Source organism: Sciurus vulgaris, assembly GCF_902686455.1.
Source record: "Sciurus vulgaris genome assembly, chromosome: X".
NCBI classification, from domain to species: domain Eukaryota; kingdom Metazoa; phylum Chordata; class Mammalia; order Rodentia; family Sciuridae; genus Sciurus; species Sciurus vulgaris.
In genome coordinates this window covers 47810243-47822384 of record NC_136471.1, presented here as the reverse complement: position 1 = coordinate 47822384, position 12142 = coordinate 47810243, and the positions used below count along the sequence as shown (strand labels likewise).

General features: G+C 37.6%; 1 pseudogene across 1 annotated transcript; it reads left to right on the top strand.

Moving 5' to 3' along the window:
• The first annotated feature begins 2145 nt into the window (after positions 1 to 2145).
• On the top strand, positions 2146 to 11537 carry LOC306651086 (serine protease FAM111A-like; annotated as a pseudogene). Its single transcript has 2 exons — positions 2146 to 2160; positions 10454 to 11537. The product of its transcript is annotated as a serine protease FAM111A-like (transcript).
• Positions 11538 to 12142: the final 605 nt, after the last annotated feature.

Genomic DNA, 12142 nt, shown 5'->3' with positions numbered 1-12142 from the left:
ATGCACCACATCAGTGACTCACAACAAAATGTAAATCCTTGAAGACTTGCTCCCATCTTTCCCTGCGTGCTTCCTTCTACCCCTCCACTGCCAGCCTAATGAACAAGTTCTGATACGCTGCCCAGAGATAAAACAATTCCATGTTCAAGATTCATCTTTTCTGATAATTATAACAAAAAGAAATTTACAAGTTGGCTAGTTCGCTATCTCTACTTTTTATGATACACTGTCACCTCAGGACATCTAGATAACTTAGATGTTGTGAAATAAATTATGAACTTTGTGCACAATAAACACATATTCTTTAGCAAAAATTCACATATAAATCTATGGTTATAATCTAAAACTGTCTTCCAGATATGAAAATACTAGTAAAGAGATGCCCTTCCCCTCATGCTTCCTCTTCTCCCTCTTCGCCATTCCAGTGACTAAATTTAGGACTATCCCTGGCTCCAAGAGGTGGATCAACAAAGTTCATTCCCAGAAGACAGTTCTTCCTAAAAACTAACAAAAGGGAATTTATATAGGGATTATTTTGCTTATTCTAATGTACTTTGGAAATTAGGACTCATCATTTAATACCCAACAATATTAACTAAAATGCACTTATAACAATGGCTATACAATCTGAACTAACCTATGGGGCACAGAATGTGTCTTTCTGGATACTTTCTCCTCCCCTCACCCAGTGAAGCTTCAACATACTCTCCAAGTTATCAAGTGTAGTAATTTCATTCCCCTAAATGGCAATCATTCCTATGCAGTAACAAAAAATACTTACAGGACATTACTTTAGCCCTATACTTTTACCATGTGTTGTGTACTTTTAAACATCTAGAAAGACTAGGTATTTCCAACAAGGACTTAAGTTTCCTATTATATACACAGTAGCACTGAATAAATTGCATACACTTGATTAACAAAGGCTAGACTTTGAAGTAAAAACAAATAAAACAAAAATAAACAAAAAAATTATTAAAGGCTAGAATTTGAAGGTGTCTTCCAAACAGGAACATTCTAATCTTCCCCTTCTCATCTCTTATCAGCCTAGGGGTCAGATATATGCTTCTGTAATGCTCAGAGATGACTAAAAATTTCAGTTCCTAAGTGGTTTTAAGAACAAACTTTTCTATGAATTTTAACACAATGTGCACTCAATGTGTTAGTTTAGTAACTGTACTTTTGTCATACTTTGGCAACCTCTTTAACACAGAAAAACTTGATGTAAATTAGGATTCATTTGTCCTTTATATATACTATTTACATAGCATAGTGAAAAAAAATCTCACAGACATAAAGGATAATGTTTAGTCTTGCTTCACAGAAAACACATTGGTATAAAGACTTTTGCATTTTCTTTTCTTCCTCCCTTCCTGAACCAGCACAAATATGTGTATTTCTCAGAGAAGTGCTTTGATCATTCTATTTCCAAAAGACAATATTTCTTCATGAATTTTAACAATTTTTTTTACAAAATATTTTATTTACTACTTCTACTTTTAACGTACTTTGTGCACTTCTAAACATCTAGAAAGACTAGAAATTTCAAATAATGATTTAAGTTTGTCTACTATGTACATAGTAGTGTCGACAAACTAAGCACATGTAATGATGGTTATATCTGAAAGTATGTTCTAGATAGGGTCATTCTTGCCTAGAATCTTTCATTTCTTCCATTTCCTTCTTTCTTAAATCACACGTGGTATAGGCAACATGTGTCACTCTGATATGATGCTTCCATTTCATTTCAAATACTTCTGTCATATAATGGCAACCTCTTTAGTATCTAGAGACTAGAAATTATAAAATCAGGATGCCTTTATTCAGTATATGCACAATACATATAGTACAGCAAAGTTAAATGGAATGCATATAATACACAGGGCAAAGCTAAGCTAAAATTTTCTAGCACATTCTAACAAAGCACGTTTTGCAACTTCTTCCCTTCCACCTCCTCAACACAATGAACAAGTACAGAAAGTATACTGTTCAGAGGTGGTTTAACAATTCCAAACCCAGTATTTCCTATCAGTTTTTAAAAAGCTGTTTATCAAAAGTTTTCTTCTTCTACTTCTACTTTTAAATTTACCAAGCACTTCTAAATGTATAAGAGGACTAGATATTCCAAATAAGAACTTGTCCACTATGCACACAGCACTGGTAAATAAAATTGCACACTTAGCAATGGTTATAGTCTGAGGTAGCATCTAACATGGCCACTTTGTCCTTGAATCTTGCCTCCTCACTTCCTTCTCTCTACTTTCAGGCCAGGGGACAAGTACAGGCATATGTAATGCTTAAAGATGGTTGAAAAATTCATATCCAGATGTCATGTATAGAGGACAAGCTTTCTTACAAATTTCAACACAAAATGTACAAAATGTGATGATTATACTATTTAGATACTGGCAACCTCTTTAACATCTAGAGACTAGATGCTGCAAAACTGGGACTCATTTGTCAATTATATACACTATATACACAACAAAACAAAAGGCACACAACAAAAAGGAAAATGAAAATGATGTGTGAAGATGTCCAAGTGTGAAGACACTAGCATATCACTTTTTGCAAGTCCTTCCCGCTCACCTCCTTCACATCACTGAACAAGCACAAGTGGCACTATACTGCTCGACAAGGTGGTTTAACAGTTCCATTCCCAAAAGACAGTATTTCATATGAATTTTAGCAAAGATATATTTGCAAAGTGATATTTTACTACCTCTACATTTAGCATCCATCAGGCACTTCTAAATATCAAGACAGACTAGATGTTTCAAGTTTTCAATTTATCCACTATGTACACAAGTCTTGAATAAACTGCACAAATATAAAAATATTTCTAGTTTGAAAATGTTTTCAAAATATGAGCATTCTGGCCCTTCACAGACCCAGTGGGCCATAATGTTCAAATTTTCAGAAGACAATCATTCCTGGGAATTTTAACACAATACATACAAAACTTGTTTACCAATTCTAATTTTGTCATGCACTGGAAACCTCTTTAATATCTAGAAAGACTTGATGTAGATTAGGACTCATTTGTCCTCCATATACACTATGTACACAGCCAAGTAAAACATAACACACAGACATAAACAAAACTGGTTACTCTTACCTCATTATGAGCACACTGTTATGGCACTCCAGAGAATCAGCACACAATGTGTACTACTCAAATAGGGGTTTGGCTTCCCCCAAAAAAAGTTTAACAAGAAGAAATTTACAAAATGAGTTATATTTCACTTTATCTACTTTTACCATATATCAGGTACTTTAGAACATCTAGAAAGGCTAGATATTTCAAAAACATGCTTAGCATTGCCAACTACATATACAGTAATGAGTAATAAAATGCACACACAAAACAATGGTTATAATAGGAAAAATGCCTTTTACATATAACCAGTCTGGCACAGATCCACTTTCTCTTTCCTCTCATGGTCTTCTTCTCCATGTCCCCTAATGCATTTGAAGAAATGTGCATGTGTGTCCCCCAGTCAACAGTTAACATTCCCCCAGTGGACAGTTAAGGTTCCCCCTGTAAACAGTTAACTTTCCCCCTGTTGGCTGCTAACCAGATTCCCCAACTCCACCCATGGCTGGGGCTCCTCTCACCTTCCAGGATGGTTGAAGTCTTTGTCCATCATTGTAGGGAGAAGGAGGGGAGGGCTCCTTGAACGGGCAGGGAGACAGGTGGTCCCCCCCAGCGCCCTGATCTGAGTGCCTCCATGTCTAATGCATCACCAAGCTTTGTGGTGCCCACATGCCTTCAAGCCCCTGCTGGCCTCCATGGCGTTTTGGCAGCTGCCTGGGCGGGGCATCATGGAGAGAGGTGATGGAGGATGGGAGAGCAATGACAGATAGGGGGTCCCTGATGACCTCATGGCTGTGGCATGCCTGGTGCCTGAGAATGTTTCTCTGCAAGAGCACAGGATGCTTAGCTGCTGTGGCAATGCCCTGCATGAGGAGGCTCTGTGCAAGAGTCCTATCAGCTCCCATCTTGATCTCAGGTACACAGCTCCTGGGAAGGAAGGAATTCCTATGCTAGACAACCAATGTTTCACTGTCTCTGCTTCTCCAGTTCCTGCCCACTTTACACTAACTTTAAATAATGGACTTTCTTGAGAGCTACACAAAGCTCCTAACATTGCACTTTGCAAATGTGGATTGCAACTATGGAAAAGCTACATAGATGTCCTAGCTTCTGTAACTTTCCTGAATACAAAGAATAATGGTTGCATAGAATTTAACCTTGTATTAGACAGGGTTCTCTAGAGGAACAGAAAAACAGGAAGTATGATTATAAAAGGGGATTTATTGGATTGGCTTACACAACCAGAAGCTGGATAGTCCACAATGGCCATCTGCAACTGGAGAGCTGGAAGAACCAGCAGCTGTGCAGCCCAAGACACAGAAGCCCCAGAACAAGAAAGATCAACAGTGCTACCCTAGTTCTAGATCAAGGCTTCTGGAAACTACCTGGAGAATCACTGGCAGAGTTTGCTTTGGAAGAGTGAAAAGTGAGAGTCCAATATCCTCAGACAATGGAAGGAAGCAGTGGTCAAGAACCCGTTCAAGAAGAGCCTAGCTTGCATCTGCATCTGCTTCCTTCTCCTTCCAGCTTTTATTCCATCCTATTGGGCAGTGCTGCCCATGCTCATGAAGGGACTCCACTTCAGTTTCTATCCCACGTTCCAATCATTCCTAGATAGACCCTCATGGACACACCCAAAGCCCTCTTAATCATCACATCCCTTAATCCAATCAAATTAACAATTCAAATTAACCATTACAAACCTGATGATGAGACATATATAAATAAAGATTGCTGGCATAACTCTTTAGATCTGCATCTCCATTAGAGAGCAGAGCTCCACCTGATCCCATCTTAATCTTCAAGATCTGTGTCTGTGAATCTTTATTTTCCAATCCCCCTTTTCCCCTTGCGAAACCCAAGAGTTGGGTCACACTGGTTGAGGCAATTTACCTGTGTATGTGTGTATATGTGTGTGTAGGGGGGTAGATTCCCATTTTTTTCTTGTAGTTAGATATGTATGATACTATAATATTGTTACCCTTTATGAACTTGACCTGGGCCATCTATAAAATAGGCATGTTAAACTTACCTTACAGAGCTCTTGGAAGGAAGAAATGAGCAATGAGCAAACTTTTGAACAGTGGCTGACACAAAATATTGCAACAAATATATATGCTGGCCTCCCCTGTGTTCTCCCTTCCACAAAAGACATGACTAACATTAACATTTTCACTATATCAATTAAATTTGAATGTGGAGGTATTAGAGTATTTACATATTTCTATGATATGCAAGTGCACATGTGTTTATATACAAAAGATGCTTCATCTTACATATTGCTTTGCATCTTGCTTGTTTCACTATGTGGGAGGAATTGTGTGCTGTCCTCAAAATATGTCCCAAATCTAAACTTTAACTTTAGGGTGGGGTTAGGGTGGTCCCTAAATCCAATGACTGGCACACTTAGAACAGGAAGCAGAGGGAGATTTGACACACAAAGTGTGAAAGCTATGTGAAGGTGAAGCCAGAGCTCAGAATTATGTTGCTCTAAGTCAAGTAAAGCAACAACCACCAGAATTTGGAAGAGCTCAGGAAGCATTCTCCCCTAGAGTCTTCAAAGAGACCGTGACTTTGTCTGTTTTGTTTTCATACTTACAGGCTTTGTTCTATACTTTCAAACAAAAAAATAAATTTCTGCTGTTTAAACCCATGAAGATTTACAGGAATTTATTATATAGACCTGGGAATCTAATAAACCCACAAATATATACCCAGAATCATTGTGTGTACACATTAGTAAATGACCTATTTTTATCAGTATAGTAATACTAATGTCATTAATATATGGTAAGAGAAATAGAAATGGCTAACATTTCTTATGTACCATATGTTTTCTGTATTTACTTGGTTAGAAATCAGAGTGTCCTTAAGAGTTATTCTTTCTACTTTGCAACTGCTAGAAGTATAAATAAACATACAGCCAGCACTCTATCATATAGGTTCAGGCATTGACTTCTTTAAGAAAACCCCTAAAATTTTAGAAATAATATCAATAATAAGTGGAATCAAATTTAAAAGCTTTTGCACAAGAAAGGAAACAAGAACATGAAGAGAGAGTCTTCAAAACAGGAGAAAATATTTACCAGCTACTCTTTGGCAGAATATTAATATCCAGAATATATAAAGAACTTAGAAAACACCAAAAAACAAATAACCCAATTAATAAATGGGAAAATGAACAAAACAGACATTTTCCAAAAGAAGAAATACAAATAACCAACAAATATATGAAAAAATGTTCAACATCTATAACAATCAGAATTTCTATGCAGTATATCATGTTGAAGGGCCTGGAAAACTGAAAGACTTGTTGTTAAGTGAAAATAATAGCTACTCTGATACACTGAGATTTTATCTCACTCGGGTTAGAATGGCAATCATCAAGAATACAAATAATAAATGCTGACAGGGATGTAGGGAAAAATGGAACACTTACACATTGTTAGTGGGATTGTAAATTAAAACCACCACTATGGAGATTGGTGTGGATGTTCCTCAGAGGACTAGGTATTTCCATTCAGTATACCAATTTACATTCGGTATACTAGTCCTCAGTTTACTACTCCTCAGTCTTTATTCAAAGAAATAAAGTCAGCATATTAATGATACATGCATACCCATGTTTATAGCAGCATAATTCACAATAGCCAATTTATGGTACCCATTTAGGTGTCCAATAACAGATGAATACGTAAAGAAAATGTATTATATATACACCATGGAATTTTATTCAGCCATAAAGGGAAACAAAATTGTGCCATTTACAAGAAAATGGATGGAACTGAAGAGCATCGTGCCAAGTGAGATTAGCCAGATTCAGAAAGACAAAGGTCATATGTTTTCTCACATAGAGAGACAAGAGGAAATAAAAGGGACTTCTTGAAAATAAGAGACCAGCAGTTTAGAGGAAGGGAATCAGAGGGACAAGGAGAAAAGGGAAATGGGGAGCACACAAATTATGCATTTTGCATGTACAAATGTATCAAAATGAATCCAATTATTATGTATAATTACTATGCACCAATAAAAATATGCAATAAAATATTTATTATTTCTCATTTTCAGTTTATATATAAAAATGAACAGAGAGGGGCTGGGGATAGAGCTCAGTTGGTAGAGTGCCTGCCTCGCAAGCACAAGGCCCTGGGTTCAATCCCCAGCACCGCAAAAAAAAAAAAAAAAAAAGAACAGAAAGAATAAGGATGTTGCACAAGACTGCACAATCATGGAGTGGGATAGCTTGGATTTCTATGCAGTGCATCATGTTGCAGGGTCTGGGAAACTGTGAAAGACTTGTTGTTAAGTGAAAGAAGCATTCTGCACAAACATGCATATTTTAGGAGGTCATTAAAGGTAATACAAATTATGTTAATATAGTGTATTTATACAAAAACCAGACCTAATGACAGAAAAGAAGATTTTGACCTTGGAGAGCATGCGCCTTTCAATCCTGGGAAAACCATAGTGCAGTTGGATAAGGTTTTTGTGAATGATGAATCACACTAATAGGTATATAGAAAACTCATTTTGGTTCATTGATTTTGAAGGGGAAGAGAGAAATAAAGAATGAATCCTGTGCCTATGTGGGGGATGAGGGATCCAGATGGGACTTTTGAATTATTTCAATTCTTTGAAACTTGACCAAGTTTAAAAGCAAATGTGAATGAGTTGCCTCATTTCAGATTTAACCCTTGGTTTTGCCCATATATTATTTTACTTCTTACCCTCTTATTTTCACTTCAGAGCTCCTGAGATGCCTTCAATAGAATGGTATGACTTTTGAGTTGAATAAGTAGTTTTTAATGAAAGAATTGACAATTGTAAAAAATGCTAGTAACTATTAGATTTTTGCCTCTTCTTGGAAGTAAAGACTGCTGCACTGATTACTGTGGATGGGTCCAGAATTTCTGTATAAATATATTAACATAATGAGCAGTCCTGGAGGCAAACATTTATCAAATACCACAGCATAAGTTTCCCTGGTGTGATCTATCACTAAACTCTCTAGATGGTTTTATAGACATACCTGTCTTCCCAGCATGGGGAACTTTAGTTTTTGTCAATAATCAAAAGGTAAAGGAACGTTTGTCTAAAACTTTGAACTCATTGCATATCAGAGATAGTTGCTTCTTTTATCTAGCTGTCTGTCTTCTCATTAGGAGAAACAAAGGGGACTTGTTTTCACTATGCATGCCTCAGCCCTGAAGCTCAGCCAGCCCCTGCTGCTGTACCCCAACATTTAAAGGGCCTTTGAAATTCCACTCTGTCATAGACTCTGGAAAGTTTTTCCCATTACTCTTGGGACAGCTCTGTTTAGATGATATGATCAGTATCATTTCTCACATATCCAAGCTCAGGCTCACAGAGTCTAAATCATCTGTTTAAGGAGGTTTCATTGCTCACCATCTCTTGAGGATACTGAACAGACTCTATTAGATGGCTTTCAAAATAGGATTTCCATTCTTCCCCATCTTAGGCAGATTTATCTGTCCTTCAGTACAAACCCACTATAGGAACAAAGTAATCCAGACTTGGGAGGGTACCAGAAGATCTCAGAAATGACTGCCTCCAAATTAACAAATGAATTACAACTGCAGACAGAGAACACGTGGAATGTAGCCTTTGGGTCATCTTTTTTAAAGCCCCCTGTTCATGCCGATGGGCAGAATTACAGCTTTTGTGACAGGAGTCCCCTGCGTTTCTCCTTTGCTACCAAAGCAATAAATGTTCTTTTTCCTTTATCTGAGGAAGAAGAAGAAGAAGAAGAAGGAGGAGGAGGAGGAGGAGGAGGAGGAGGAGGAGGAGGAGGAGGAGAAGGAGAAGTAGAAGTAGATGAAGAGGAGGGTAGTGGGAGGCAGAGGGAGAGGTAGAGGGAGAGGGAGAGGGAGAGGAACTTCCAGGGTTTCAGATATAGTTAGATTATACTCCTGCTATTGTGGTTCCATGAGCCCCACTCAACAACACCTCTCCAGCACAGAGAGGAGAAGTAATCCTTATAAGCACTTATTTCTGAACTACTCCAAAGTTTTTGCCTTTCTGTCTTCATATTCTTTGGGATCTGAATGATCATCTCTCTCTAGGTGTTGCCAAAAGCTCAATCCTTGTACCTGATGCCAATCTAATAATGAGGACACAGTTTGGGGAAAAGGGGATAAAAGGTTATTGCTTTGCTAGCAAAAGAGAAAACACAGGGACTCCTGTCCCAAAGGCTATAATTCTGCCCATTAGCAGGAACAAGGGACTTTTAAAGAGATGATTTAAAGGCTACATGCCATGTATTCGCTGTTGGAATTGCAATTCACTTGTTAATTTGGGAGATAGTCATTTCTGAAATCTTCTGGTACCATCACCAAAGTCTGAAATACTTGGTTCCTGTGGTGAGTATGTGGTAAAGGACGGATAACTCTACCTAGCATGGGGAAGAAAGATAATCTTGTTTCCCCTGTGATTAAGGACATGGATTTATTAGGAAGGAGCAGGGAGACAGGAAGAGAAAGAAACGTGCATTTTAAAAATAAGTTGCAGTGGCAGAGCAGCAAGCATTATATTCAAAGCATAAAGTGGACCACTGTTACATAGGGGCTACCATTACAAGTTTCAAGGCTGTGTTCAATTTTTAAAAAGAAATCTGTAAATTCTTATAATTACAATATTTTTAAATTGAAAAACTGTTTGTAAGTTTAATAAAACACTAAGAATTGTCCACAAGTGTTGGAGAAAATATTTGAAAACTACATAATTATAGATGATTAATATTCCTGATTTGTAAGTCACAGTAAAAAGAATGGTAAATAATTTCAACAGAAAATTCACTTAAATATATGAGAAAAGTAAAAATGTTGAGCAGAATTGGTGAGCCAGCCTGGTGGGAAGGAGCCACGTGGTGGACTAGAAGGAGGCTTGGATCAGCTCTGATCCACTACCTGTGGAAGGCATGACTGAGCCAGAGAGAGTGAAAGCCAGGGAGCTCACACAGCAGTAAGCCAGTTCTGAGAAGACCTGTGTCAGATGAACCATCTATTTCATCTTCCAGGCATCATGATCTGTAAGAAACGCAGGTCACAGAAGAACTCATTTGATATGAAAAAAAAAAAGAGAGAGAGAGAGAGAGAGAGAATAGATAACTATTTTTTCAGGTCCCAAAACAAGAGCAAAATAATTCCAATATTGCTCAAATGAAGATGGAATCTAGAAAAAGGCCAAGATATAACTAGCACTCAGGATCAAAGTTCCCACTCACCTAGGAAAAATGCAAAAGACCAGACCACATCCCAAAACAAAATCATTAATGTTACCTTGGATGTAAACTTTAGGAGAAACAGAAACATAAAATATGTGCTCACACACAGCTAGAGGGCCAGCTTGCATGTGGCACTCAACACCCTTGATGCTGTCAGAGAAGAGATGGAAACTCCGCAAGGTGAGGAAATGCTGGTGTGTGGCACAGAAGGAATCCAAGTGTTCCTATACCTCAGAATGATGCTCAGTTGTTTTCCTGAAATCAACCAAGTGGTAATTATATTTTCTAAAAGTAAAATCGAGCAGATAAAGGGTAGCCAGGTATTTGGCCAGCACAACAAGGAATCTACTGACTGTCAAATTTTACATTCACAATTGGGATGAGGAGAAAACAGAATTGTTAAGCATGGGGAACTTCGCAAAGAATACAAACTCTGCATCTATGGTTTCAAAGGAGAAACCATCAAGGACACCCTGTGCAAGAATGGAAGGTTTCTTTCCTTTTTGGAGAATGATCATTAGAAGCTCATTAATAACTTGGACTTCATCCTAGAAAACACGAATCCCATTGATGAGTTAGAGGGTAAACTCTTTCAGGTTGAGGCTGAGAAAAGAATGAACCCTAGGGCATCCACTGCTCAGAACTCTGAGTTAGAGGAAATAAACACACGTGTTTAAAAAGTACATTGTGGAACAGTATCCCAGTTTGAGAAAATAAAGTGAAAAAAATTTGAATGAAAAAAAGAAAGACGAAAACTTCCCTATTTAAATTGCATAGAACAAACTTTGGGAAACCGACAAAAAAAAAAAAAAAAAAAAAAAAAAACCTCTACTCTGGTCAAAGTACTAAAACTTCTTTCACATCCCAGTGTCCCAGTGACTCAGTTGAGAACATATTCTGGGATAATAATGGAAATGGAGGTTGTCCCGCCTGCTTTCTTTTTACAGGATTGTTCTTTTTCACTTGTCAGCATGTAATAAATGATTGTGTGAAGAAAGGAACAGAGCCAAGGAAGTGGGCAGACATAATTGGTCAATGTATAAAGGTGACATTTGATTATGAAAAGTTCCCAAAGAAGACAACTGCTTTTTCATTGAACCTTGGTTTGAGATACCTGATGCAACTCTTGACTATGCCATCCTGAAATTGAAGGAAAATGGACAAGAAGCACCTGTGGGACTACATAATCAAACCTAGTGGTTTGATATATAATATTGGTCATCTAAATGGAAAAAAGTAGCATATTGATGCTTGTGTTGTGATTCCTCAGGGCGAATGAGAAAAGAAATGTCAGGGAAAGGTTCAGATGAGAGCAGCAATAGGTTGTTGTTATGCTGATCAGTTTATACACAGGTTTACTCAAAGAAGCTTCCAGGAAATGCTTCAAAACTCTGATGTGTTAACTTATGACACCACCTTTTATTTTAGGGCTTCTGGTTCCCCAGTATTTAATTCAAAATGTTCCTTGGCGAACATGCATACTGCTGGCACCACTTGTCAGGTACCAAATGAGATTGCTCTTATCATTGAATTTGGCTCTACTATGAACTCTGTCCTCTCTGATATTAAGCAAAGACATGGAAGATGATGTTAGTGATGTATATCTAAATGAATGGGATGTAGACATGTTAAGTCAAGGGTACTGAGGACTTGTGAGAATTCAGTCCACCTGCCAACTTTCAGGGAATTGCCTATGTGATTCCATAGGCAATGATGAGAGTTATCTAACTTCCATAATGATCAATTTCATATAACATGATAATAATTGATGTTGTAGACCACTTCCAATGTACCAGGCATTT